We start from the raw sequence: 13,272 nt of genomic DNA, 5'->3' as shown, positions 1-13,272 counted from the left end.
CAGCCCGAAGAGCAACCAGGGTTCCCTGCCCTGTGGGAAGTCCAAGGACCACCCACCTCCATCCAGGTCTAGTAAGGTGAGCATCCAAACTGCCTAGGCTCCCACAAAGCCAGTACGTGCAGTAGATTCAAAAACCCATTGCCATTGTTCTTGAGTTCTCAGTAGTCCTCATTGTCCGCTATGTTCAGCGAGTCCAGTTTTATCCCATGCTTTTTCAGACCCAGGCCAGCTGGCCTTGGTGAGTTCCCAATAGAGCACCCCCATTGTCTCAGTGTGTGGGTGTCTTCTTTCATCGCCTGATTTTTTTTTAAAGATCACATAGTCATTTACATTAGGAAAAACTGAAAAACATCAAATTTCATACCTAGAATCTTTTATAGCACTTTTAGCCCAAAATGCTCTTCAAATCACTAGATATCAAAAATGATTTATTGTTATGGATAACCCCTCACTAAAATTTTTTTCCAATGGGTTACCTAAAGTATGCATTTGAAGTATCCTTATAATACAAAAGAGGCCTGCTGTATAGTTTTGTGTTCCTCCCAGAAAGAATCTCTGTATCTCTTCATGAAGACACTGGAGGCAGTATGGATAGTAAATGCTCACTTTAATTTCCTCAAAATTTTTAAATGATGCCTGAGGAAATGTCCTGTTGGATATCTGTGGGAAGTTGGATTTGAATCTCAGCAACCCATATGGCACTGTGTGTCTGAAGTCCCAGAGTTCCTATGTTGAGATGGGAGCTGAGACAGGGGATCTCTAGAAAATCTCAGGCCAGCTACTCTGGTTCATGTAGAGGTGAAAAACCAACAGATTACCTCAAACCCAGTAGAGAGTAAGGACTGACATCCAAGTTTGGCACTCAAATACATAAAAAATCATGAACACATGTGAGCACACACACACAAATAAGCATAAAAATAAACGTCAGAATATTATAAAGGCAAAACAAGACACAAGTATCTTCAAAATGAGAAGAGTTGATAGAATCAACATGCATACAAGAAGTGTCAAGAAGAACTGACATAATGAGAGGAAGGTAGAAGGAATGGGAGGAAGGGAAGGAGTGGGAATTGGGATTAGTATGTAAAGTGAAAACAGATAGTTTGTTTTCTTAAAAATAAAATCAAAACAAAACTTGAGATACAGTAAAAAAATAACTGACATAAAACGGGAAGTCTTTCTGAAAGATATTCAAATATCTAGTAAAATGTTTTAAAAATTGAATCACAATTATCATGAAAACTAAAATTATTCAGCTTTCATTCTTTGTATATATAATTAGGAAAATACAACCTGACTGTTACTTTTTTAACCTAAGGAGGTATAGCAGAAACATGTATTCTCAGTATTCTTAGCATAACAGAGTGCTCAAAACTGATGTGGTACTTGTCATCGAATATTTACGGGTATTGCTGAAATCTGAGCATGTACTCAACAACTGAAATAGAGTCATAGCATCATGTTTGTGCCAGGCACTTTATGTACTCGCATGCATTTTCATTATTATTAAATACTTAAAAATAAATTTAAATTAATAAGAAAATAATTGATAATTTAAATTATATAACTATATATGCATGTATAGTTGCATAACATTTTTCATTAAGTATTGCATTTGAAAGAGGCTTTTGTGACCTGAACTAATTCATATTATCTCTTACTATATAGTTCCATAATGTATACTTATAAAGTATGACACAGTCCCACTTTACCAATTTAAGTTAAAATAATTAAAGCAATCATTGCTGATGTTGGTATTGGTTTTTCCCAGATATGAGACAGTTAGCAGATTCCTTTTCCCTCTTTTACTTAATTCTTGTTTTTACCTTGAATGTCACCTTGAGTCCCTATAAAAAGAGATCCTTATGACCTACAGCATATCTGATATGTGACCTCTGTGAAAGGGTCATTCAACCTCAAAGGGGTTGTGACCCACAGGTTAAGAAATACTATGCTAGGTATGCTAGGACCAGTGCTCAACAACAGTTTTAAGCTCCTACTTTAAGCTCCTACTCTAAGGCTACCCACCCAGAGCAGTGAGCCTCAAGGTCCCCAGTAAGAGAGCCCGGCACCCTCAGCCTGGGCTCCAGGGGCTCCTGTGTTCTCCTGGATCCTGCACTGCCTGCCCCGTCCTTCCTTCTGTCCCTGGATCACGGGACTACCAGGCGGCCCTGTTTAGGTGCTGAAGAGTTCCATCTGGACGGGTGAGTGTGTGCTATCCAGGGGCGATAGTCCCGGAAGAGAGTGCAAACCCCCCTCCCCCAGCTCCTTCTGCAGGGCTGCCTTTCTTATACACGACCCCCCCTCCCCCCAGCCTGCATTCTCGGCAAGGTCCTTTGCTCAGGAACAGTTTTCTGCTCCTACACTAAGGCTTCCAACCAAGAGCAGTGAGTGCCTGCCTACATGTCAGGCCTCAAAGACCACTGAAAGGGAGCACGCGCACCTTCAACTTGTGAGGCAGGGTGTCCTGTGTTCTACTCGTCCCTGCCCTGCCCCCCTAGTTCCTCCTTTTTGTCCGCGGGTCATTGGACTACCAGTCATCCATGTTTGGGTGCTGAGGACTTCCAGCTCGACAGGATGGGCGCTGCTTCTACACTAAAGAGATACACCCAGAAACTCAGTCACAGCAAAGACTGGTCCAAGACACCAGGCCTCCCCTGGCTCCATTTGAAAGAGGAGATGGGAAGGCGCCAATGCAAGACTTCCTCCAACCAACATGAAAGGCAACATGACATCACCAGAATCCAGGGATCCCGAAATAAGAATTGTACACCCTACTCCAGAAGAATTAGAAGAAACCGACTCAAAAGTGAATTATATGAAAATAATAGAAGACCTTAAGCAGGAGGTGAAAAACTGCCATAAACAATTAGAGATTACAAACAAAAAGGTAGAGGAAATGAATAAATCGCTCAAAGATACCCAAGAAAACCAAGAGAAACAAGAAAAAGCAATCAAAAAGAAATACTATGCTAAGAGTTCAAAGGATTATAAATATGAAGAAAACAAATATCGAGAGAAGACTCTGCTTTCCTACCTGAAGGAGGGGCAAGTCTTTGTAGTAATATCTCAAGCCAATAAGATACACTTTCTTTCATAGCTCAATCTGTCTTCTGGATCCAACATCAGGAAAAAAATGAACTAAACTGGCAGCAGCTTTGTGTGGATTCATAAAGGATAGTAATTTGTGCTACATAGAAAATTTTGATTTATGTATATCCCCAACATGTTCTGTCAGAAGAATATAGTATGTGTTTTAAAGAAAATCTGGAAGCATAATTTATCATCAGACTTGTGCTGTCCAATGCAAATAGGATATGTGTAACATGTTTTACCATCTACATTTTAAAAAAATGAATAATTGCGAAAAATTATCTCTAATTTATTAGTCTAATTGACTACTTTATTAAATTCATTATATGCTAGTTACTATCACTTCAATATCTAATCAACATAACATTTATTATTAAGATGTTTTGCTACCTTTTCTTCTCAACCTGTCTTGAAATCTGATATGTGTCCATGTTGAAATCTAGGGTTCAGATATGCCTGAAAACAATATAGTTCTCAATGTTTTGATGCAATAGGGCTCCGGTAATGACATATTTTTGTTTTCCGACATATGTGTTAGTCCTTGAAGCTCAAAATCCGTTAGTGTTGCCTCGTTAGTGAAATGATATTATATAGGTTAATAGAATCCAGCATGAGGAGAGTATAAGAAACCCGGAGCTTCTGTAATGAGCACACACCTTGTCTCTGTAACAACAGAAATGCATGCCTGTCTCTTTCTGAAGATAATGGACCTGAGATCTAGGTGCCATCAGAGATACATGTCTTGTGAAGGCACTAGGTTCTCTTCTGTCTTCTGGATTCTTCTTACCCTGGTTTGTGGAACACCCCTAGCCTCCTTGCTGTGTTCTTGCCATAAATATATCTTCCCCATTTCTCTATGTGATGATACTTGTCATTTGTGATCAGGGACCATGCCACTCTGTTGTGGCTAATATTAATTAATTATATACAATTTGCTGAAACTACTTGAAATAAGGCCTTGTGGGATAATAGGTTACCATAGGGATTTTAGAGGGACATATTTAACTTATTGCCCAGGGCTTGTAACTGTCAATCACACTGCTTTCCCCCTTCTAACAGTACTTGGTATGACTATGCATTTGCATGTCCTGTATATACACATGAGTATTTCTTCATTTTCTTGGGGGTCCATTCAACAATTAGCAGACATGCAGTAAATGTTGATCAAAATAAAAGAAGAAGAAAAGTAGATTTATGTCCATCTAGTAATCAAACATGCTGGTGATGTTACTGCTGTTTCTTTGGGGAATTGTATACCTTTTGGCTGTTTCATGCTTTGGCTGGAACACCTAGGTTTAAGGGCTTCAGAGCATTTATTAAAAATTCCATCTGGATGGAAATTTGGCTGAGTTTCTTGGCCTTGAGATTTTAACTGATGCTATGCTTATTGGAATGTGGAAAATAGAAGTTTTCATCTTTATGATGTCTTTTAATGCCTCTGTAATTTACCTAGTCTGGTTCCTCAACAAGCTCTTGCTGACTTGGTATTGGTTTTTATAGAAATGAAGTGTAGGTACTCTAAGGGGAAACATACAAAGCAAAAGTTCGAGGCTGTGCAAACTGTGTTGTGTCCTGGGCAGTGAGCTGATTTGCAAGAAATACACCCTTGTGGTTCTCATAAATGAGTGTCAGTCCTGCTACAGGTTGACCTAAAGACAGTGCATGCGCTGCCTTATGATAATGCCTCTTTCAAAGGGGCTCCCAGCACCCACAAGTCCAGAACCACCTATCCACATTCTTTCCAAACTCCATCCATCTGGCTGTCATTTATTTAAGTTTTTATATTTAGGGCACACATTACTCACCTTAGATATTTTACTGTATATTGCAAATTAAATATAAATGAAGATAACTTCATGTTATTAGCAAACTAACATTTCCTGAGTCCCCAGGAACTCAGAGCCAGGAAGAATGCAAATATATGCGACCCAGAGGTTTCCCTTAAACACGTCATAGTCTAACCGTGAAATCCACACATAGAAGAGTCAAACTGCACAGAGTAGAGATCAAAATTAACGTCAGGACAGGGAATTTTGTGGGCACAGAGGAAAACATTTTCACTGTCAACATATGATGAGTTGATGGGGATTTAAGCTAGTTCTACATGAATTTTGGGTAGATGAGCTCACTGATACTGTTCAGGCTAGTGAAGATTGACATTAAGTGGATAGTACCTCTGAAAAGTACATGACTTTTCTGGGCTCTGATGACAAGCCTCAAGAAAGACATTTTAAAAACGCTGTAGTGATGTCATAGGAACAGCCAGATTTACATGACCAAAGAACTCCTATAGTAACAATTATATAAATTTTTCTTACTTTCTTCATCATGACAATGGTTATTGATATGTACACATTGTATACTGATTTTTAAAGTAAAGTTATGGAGGCTTCAAAATCAGTTCTCTGATCCACAGCTGTCTTTTGTAAAAATTATGGCTTCAGGTTTAATGCTTTCATGAGATTCCTGCGTGAATGAAAGTGAATGTTAGTGTGTCTATCTATATGTACTTCTCAGTTTTCTTTAGCTCTTTTTCTTCTGTTTATTTGTTTTGTCTCATTTATTCTTTTTTAATTTAGTTTTATCGTATTTTATTATTGTTGTTTAAATGCCAGTTTGTTTTCTAATGAAAGGCAGAAAGGGTGTGGATCTGTAAGAGAGGGGAGGTGGGAAGGAACTGGGAAGAGCTGGGGCCAGGGAAACCATAATCAGAATATATTGTATGAAAAAAAATTTATTTTCAATAACAAACAAAGAAATTCCATGTCTTCTTGGATTACTAAAGTGTTCTTCAAATGATTCTCCATCTTGGATTAATAAAAACCCATCAGGATGCCGAATTTTGATTTCCAGAGCTGAAAAAGGGCAGGGGTTTGAGAGAGCAATGGGGAGATTGGCTAATGGGAACAGAGTAGTGGCCAATAGGAAAACCATGCTCTTGTATTATGATATTCAGACAGCAATTGTAGTTAAAGTATCCTGTTGTATAGCACACATAGCTGGAGAAGGAAGGGTTTTGAACTTTCTAAGCTGTCTGAGATGAGGTACAATTTTGAGTGCTAGAACCCCAAACTGGTTAATATACAGTATGTATATGCCAAAACATACAGTGTGTCCAACAAGAATATACTATTATGATATATAATTCAAAAATCAATTTAAAATAATCTTGACATAACTTGCAAGTTCATGGAATTTCTGTGTGCCTGATCACATGGGTCTGGCATTTCCTTTGACTTGGCTGTACTGAGCTTTCTATTCCTAGAATGCCTTGTTGGCCTTTGCATGTCAGGCTCTTAGAGCATATTATTCCCCTGGAATGTCTTTTAGTTTCTGACTGCCGGGTTAATTAGTACTCATCCCTTATTTGCTCTTTTCAAGTGTCACTTTGTCAGGGACCTTTTTCCCTAACATGCTTCACACATGTGGTGCTAAGGAATATATTTCTAAGAAAATTATTTAAAAATTTAAATTATTTAAAAAATTATATGTAAAATATGATAATTTCTATCCACTGAAAAGTAAATACCATATCTGATTTTTATGTCATTTCTCTTCGTCTGTGCCCAGTCTACAATAATACATTGATATTTGTCAGGTTGATATTGAATTAATGAATTAAGAATACTTTTTGGTATGCCCTTAAATATTTCTCATTTAAAACTGAGCAGGAAACATTTTAAGGCCTGTCTGATGCTGGTAATCTCTGCAGAAGAAGGTAATCACAATCACCACTCTTTGTAGAAAACAGAAGTTAGATCAATGAGGTTATCCCTGGTTGACACTCTAAAGTAATGAACGTGTCCTGAGCTATCCTGAGCCTTCTAACTCGTAATCGAGGGGCAGTCTAGGTGCTAGAACAACCCATTTTCATGTTCTAGACCATTTTTCTCCAGCTGGAGCTTCACAGTGAGACACGAATCCTGAAGAAGTGTGCATCTTCATGACTCACTTCTCTGTTCACAGTGCGTCATCAAGCTCACCTCAGGTGCCTGGATGCTGATCTCACAGGGCCAAAGCCTAAGGAGAGAGTGAAACTCATGGCGCTCCCTAGAGGAATTCTTTTATTTGTTGTTCCGTTTTGAATTATTTTTTCTATTTTAACTTTTAATCGATTTCACATTTAATGGATTTTACATTATGCATCTCGCTCCCACCCTTCCCTTGCAACCTCCCTCCTCAAGAGAGAACAAAATGAAACTTTAAAGGAAAGAAAAAGAAAGAAACTCATCATGGAAACTATAGTGTGACACAGTGAGTCACATGGTATATCTTTAGACCATATATCTTGCCTGAAAGTATTCATTGCAATGAGTTGTTGGTCTGGTTAGAGGACTCTGGTTTCTGCTACACTATCAGTATTGGCAGCACAGCTCTGTTGTGCTGCCCAGGTGAGGTTCAGGACCCACTCTCTCCAGTGCTGCAATGAATGAGGGGCAGGGCTAGTGTTGCAGATAGTGAAGTGTGGGGCCAACTCTTCTCACTCTATCCTCTTGCGGTGGTAATGGGAGCCACAGTCATCAACACAGGCCATGTCTGCAGAAGGGTCACTGCTCAGAAATGACCCTTGGCAGCAGCCCAGGCCCAGAAATCACCATAGCTCCCAGGTGGTAAGCAGGCCACTCACCTCGGCCCATTTCTCACCTACTTCACTTTTTTGGATTTGGCACTGTTTGCAGGACACGAACTATTCTATTTCTCTCTATTCCATACCCTCCCTAGATCTATATTAGCTCATGATAATCGAGCCCAACCACTCAGCACCACAAAGTGCTGGGCAGGCCCCTGTTGTCTCCTCCCAGGCTGGAGAAGAGATCTCTGGGAAGGGGAAAGGATCTTGGTCTCCCAGTCAGTCTTATGTTGTTTTGGACAATATCCTGAGGGTCTTTTGGTTGTGATTGTGTGAGCTAATTATTTAAACAGGGTAAAGCTCTGAGAACGGCAAACTACGAGCATTGATGGATGCATTAAATGTTCAAACCAATATGGAAAGGCTACAACTGATCTGCTTTGCATCACAGAAATTATGGGTTTGTCGTTGTCTAGAACTTATGCCCTGAAAGTAGCTATTCACAGTTGGGGCTGAACAGCGAATAAATTAGTGTATAGGATATTTTGAAATATTTAAGAGTGACTCTTATATAACAGTGATCCAACTCTCTATTTCAAATACCATTTTTCTCAGAGAAATGGAAAGATTAGTCCTATTTAACAATTGATACAATAAATACTCCATGAAAAATTATAATTTATTAGACATGAGAAAATTTCTTAGCGATATCGCAGTTCACAAATTGAATGGAAGTTAATGATCTTTGCATTTATCATGTTAGTTTATTTCTTCAGTATCTGTCAAATCACTATCAGTTCTTACTAGTGTATATACTAAGGACATTGTGATTTATAAAGGCTGTTATTTATCATCATTTATGTGTTACGTATTGTATACCTCTTTGTTTTAGTTGCTAATTCCTCTGAATATTCAAGTCTACATAATAATAATAGTAGCATAAAAATGAAATAATAAATAAAAATATCCCTGCCTATGTACAGAAATAGACCCACCATGTGCCATAAGAGGGAGGGCCAGGAGTAATCAATGAGCCTTCTGCAGGACTGCCAAAGAGGACTAGTTTGTTCAGTAATAAAACTTCTTTCTCTGAGTTCAAAAAAAAAAATTAGGAATGCAGTCACTAGTGATTCTGTAAGGTCACCTTGTACAATTCAATTTATTACTTAGAGTCTAGAGTATTCCTCCTGACACAATAAAACCAGCTAGCAGAGATATTACGTGAGACTCTCTCCTTTGTTGTCCAAAATCTTCTTCGAAGGGAAAATGGACTGTGCAACATTGCCCCGTCACTCATCCTCTTGCAAAGGGAGGAACTGTTTCTAAATGATTGCCTAGCTTGGGAGATAATTATTGGACCAGGAAGGGATCAATGCTCATTAAAATGTCCTAGGGCATGCATCAGCACATTTGCCACTGAAGTCTGCCTGATTCATGCAGCCTGCTGGGCGATGATAACATCCCAAGATGTGGGCAGGATTCAGTTAGGAGTAACTACTTAGAATAAGAACCCAAGCCCCATCTGTCACCCTGATTCACCAAAGTATCCTCCATTGCAGCACTGGTAACTTTCCTGGCTTTAAATAAGATCTTTCTTATCTCTTGTTCCTCCATCTGCAAAGCAAGAATAATTAAAATCCCTATCTCGAAGCTATTAGGGAACATCCCGCGTTAAATCAGGCTAAGGTCTGAGCAAAATCTCTGGCATAGATGAGTGCTCAGTGTGTCTGTATGGGCAAGCTTAAGAAAGAGGACTGTTGTGGAATTCCATTTGAAAGATTATGGCACTGGAGGCCAGAGAAGATATTAAAACTAGTATTTCAGCCAAGGTCAGCTGATACAAAAATGCATTAGCAAATGTTATGTATTTCCTCCTGGAGCAGGTAGAGAAGACATATATATCTTTAAGACCATATTTCCTCACATTTCTTCTGGATAATGAAAGAGAAGGAAGAAAGGGATGTTCAGGCAGTATGACATTTGCAAATCCGTATCTGCACTTGAGTGAAATCAGTTAAGAAAGAATTCAAAGCAGCGAATGTCTAGGATGAGACGGGAACCTGGAAGATTGGAGCAGTAATCTTTGACTGAGCTAAACACTAAATGTTTTCCCAAACCCCATTTATATCAATAAAACAGGGACTTTGCTCTTATCTAAAAGCAAGTGGAAGAAGTATTTCTGAGAGTTTAAGAATTATGAAAGAATTTACTAAGTCTGCGTGGGGAGAAATCAAATCTTCCCTGCAGCTCTGAAGATGAGCTAGGTCATCATTCATAGTGCAGATTTCACTGAAAGGAAAAAAAGACATAAAAGAAAAAGGCAGGCAGGGAGTTAGAGATGGAGAGAAGGAAGGAAGGAAGGAGAGAGAGATCCTTAAGAAAACACAGTTCTGTTTTTCCAAAATTCACTAGATACAAAAAAATGATGACTGTGCTTTTTTTCCTAGAAAACAGCTTAACTACTGATCAATGCTTTGCCATGAAGTCAGAGATTGCCTGGACATAGACAAGTCATGAAGCTTAGGTTTGTAGTATTCATGCCCCTCTCAGCCCCAGGGAAGTACTCACTTTCCTTTCCTGTCTCTTGGCTGATTCTGCAACCATTTAAAACAGCAAAATAAAACTTTGTCTGTGGTTTTTTCTTTTTCTTTTTTTTTTCTTTTTCCCTAAGAGCTTACTCCTCCACAACTTGGTTAACCCTGATTTACAACTTGAAAGTATAATGCCATACCAGGAGAGAAGTCTTAATTTTGGTAGTAATACTTAATTCATGGAGAATGCAGCCTACTTTGTGCAAATGACCTAGGCCTTTTGACTTACAAATAAGCCCATCTCCCCTAGCCCCTGCTGTCACACAAATCCTGGTGTGTTAAATTGTGGTGATGCTGATAGAGATGCAAGTCTGACCTGAACCGTGCAGCGCTCTTCACTGCCTATGTAGGACTCAGCTCATACAGGCTTTCATGAAAAGCACCATGAAGAAATTGGTGCAATAGTATTAAACAGGCCCTGCTTCTCCTGCCAGATGGAAAGGTAATTCAAAGTGATTTCCATGTTGCACCCCATAGATTTTACAGCTCTTTTCAGGTGTAAGTCATTATCCTTTTTCCCTCCTTTGTGCTTGCATGGTATACTGGTGCAGCGGGCTGTAACACCTGAGCCGCTCACAATAATGCTGTCGAAATAAATAGTTAAATAATGAATGGGCTCTGCTTTTTATTGGCCCTGTGCATAGAAAGATATCATTTAGAGCAGAACTGCGATGCTGCTTTAGCAAGATTTAAGTCAGCAGAATATAAAAGAAGAGCTAAGTTTCTAAGAGTCCTCAGCTGAGAGTCCCAGGATAGAGGGACTGCAGTCCGTTTTCAGGGTTCAAACTCCGAGTCCTGAAACTCATTTTCGTTTGAATTTCAGAGATCAGCATGGTGATTGGTTGGAGCCATACTAATTAAACTCTTACAGGACTTAGATATACATTGATCACATCCACGATGACTAACAAATAGAACCATGGAAAATGTATTTCTATATTACTAAGCTTTCCTGCTAGAAAAATCAATCCTGAAAGCCAACGTACTTGTAATGCTTTGTGAACGCAAAGCAATGCAAGAAGAAAGATAGATCTTTCATAAAATTCTTATCATACAATTATAACAGCACGTAATCTCTTTGATAACTAGTTAGTGATAATACTAAAGATAACACAAATGATAACAGGAAGCAAAAACCTCAGTCCTTATTTTGTGCAGTGCCTTCTAGCAAAAGGTTGTGAAATGGCTGTCAGTCAACCATGCTGCTCTTTTCCCTGGACATTTAAAAAATTAATAACATAATTTCATTTACATGCATAGGTCTTTAGCCTTCAGGTATGTTTGTGTATCATGTATATAATTGGTGCCTATGGAAGCTGGAATAGGACATCAGATCTGGAATAGAAGTACACACACACACACACACACACACACACACACACACACACACAAACACACACACATGTCCATGAAGGTGCTGAAAATTTAATCCAGGTCCTTAGAAACAGCAGCCAGTGCTCTTAATTATTGAGTCATTTCCCTAGCCCACTCGCACCCACCCTGAAGCACTCATAGATTTTTGTTTTATTTGGTGTTGTGTCTATGCATCAAATAAGCTAATTTTATTTTAGTGATTAAAAAAGAGTTCGGTACTGAGTGAGCAAAGGCAGGCACATTGTGGTAAGAGCACATGACACAGCAGAACTGCAAACCTTACAGCTAGCTAGAAGAGGAGGGAACAGCCATCCTGCAATCATCTCAAAGGAGCATACACACACACACACACACACACACACACGGGGTTCGAGGGACTGTGCACATGCACACTCCTCCCTATCACCCACTATGACTTAACTCTCAGGTAGCCCTGCCCCTTAAAGTCCCCACCACTTCTGACAGTATTTGTCTTAAAAAACCTCAACACATGGGCCCATGGGAGACACTGACAGTCTGCTCCACAGCCAGCTGCAGGGGTACACATGTTGCCTAGCATTAAGAGGCAGAGAGAAGGTGGTGCCAAGTATGAGGCCAGCCTGGACTACACACTGTCATTCGAAACGAACAATAATAACAATATCAGCAAAACCTTCACACAACAGCATGTGCTTGTGAATACTAACTAATACAAACAACAAAATGTAAAAGATGCATGCATACCTGTACTTACAGTTGTAAAAGAGCAAAACATTAAAACGTATTTGTAAAAGAACCCATGAATAAAATGTTAACTATAAATGACACATTTGAGTGACATCTGAATAAACAAAAGTAAGACAGATAGTCTCTCTTCATCTGAAAAAAAAATAAATAAAAGAAGCTTGTGACCTACTTTGAGGGTCACCAAGTGCCACTTCAACATTTCAGTTAATAAAGTGCTCCTTTTACTACAAAAAAAAAGTTCGTAAATTTCCTGGATTTCAACGTTTACTATTATGTTCATCATAGGAATGGCTCATTGAAAAAGAAGAAGGTGGTTGATTATTGTTAGTGATGATCATTTCCCTTTTATACTCTAGATTTACTAGCAGAAGCTACATTGTTTGGAAAAGACCTAGTTATTGACTTCGTCTGACTGGAATTTATTTTTAAATTCTAGGATGGCAGAATTCACTCAGGCTGGGAATAAACAAAGTCAGAGGCAAAAATAGCATTTTGGCTTTGAAAAATAAAATCAGTGATATGTTATTTCTTTTTTGACAAGGTATCATGAAAATCATTAGGTTTATTTCTCATGTACGTTGCATATATATTCTTCACATATACTCTATGCAAGACACACTAGAGACTAAATCCAAGTGCTGTAGGTAACTATTTTCATAAATTATGTACTTTCTATGAAAATGTCTCCTGTGGTACTTTGTAAAACAGAAAAGGATGTTGTAGGGATAAGCCCTCCCCTTGGGGGCGGGCTGCCCTCAGGCGTATGTTTACTGATATATTGCGCTGCGCGCCCCTTCCGCGCGCTCCTGTTTCCGCTGGGTACTCCGCTGGAACCTTGGTTTTGTGAGTCTGGTTTTGTTATTAAATTTGTTTAAATATCAATTACTGGTGATTTATTAATCCGACCGCTGCAGG

The sequence above is a fragment of the Alexandromys fortis genome, unplaced genomic scaffold (genome assembly GCF_014885135.2).
Source record: "Alexandromys fortis isolate MF-2015 unplaced genomic scaffold, M_Fortis_MF-2015_v1.1 scaffold_46, whole genome shotgun sequence".
Lineage (NCBI taxonomy): Eukaryota > Metazoa > Chordata > Mammalia > Rodentia > Cricetidae > Alexandromys > Alexandromys fortis.
The sequence above is the reverse complement of the archived record's forward strand: the minus strand, read 5'-3'. Positions refer to the sequence as shown.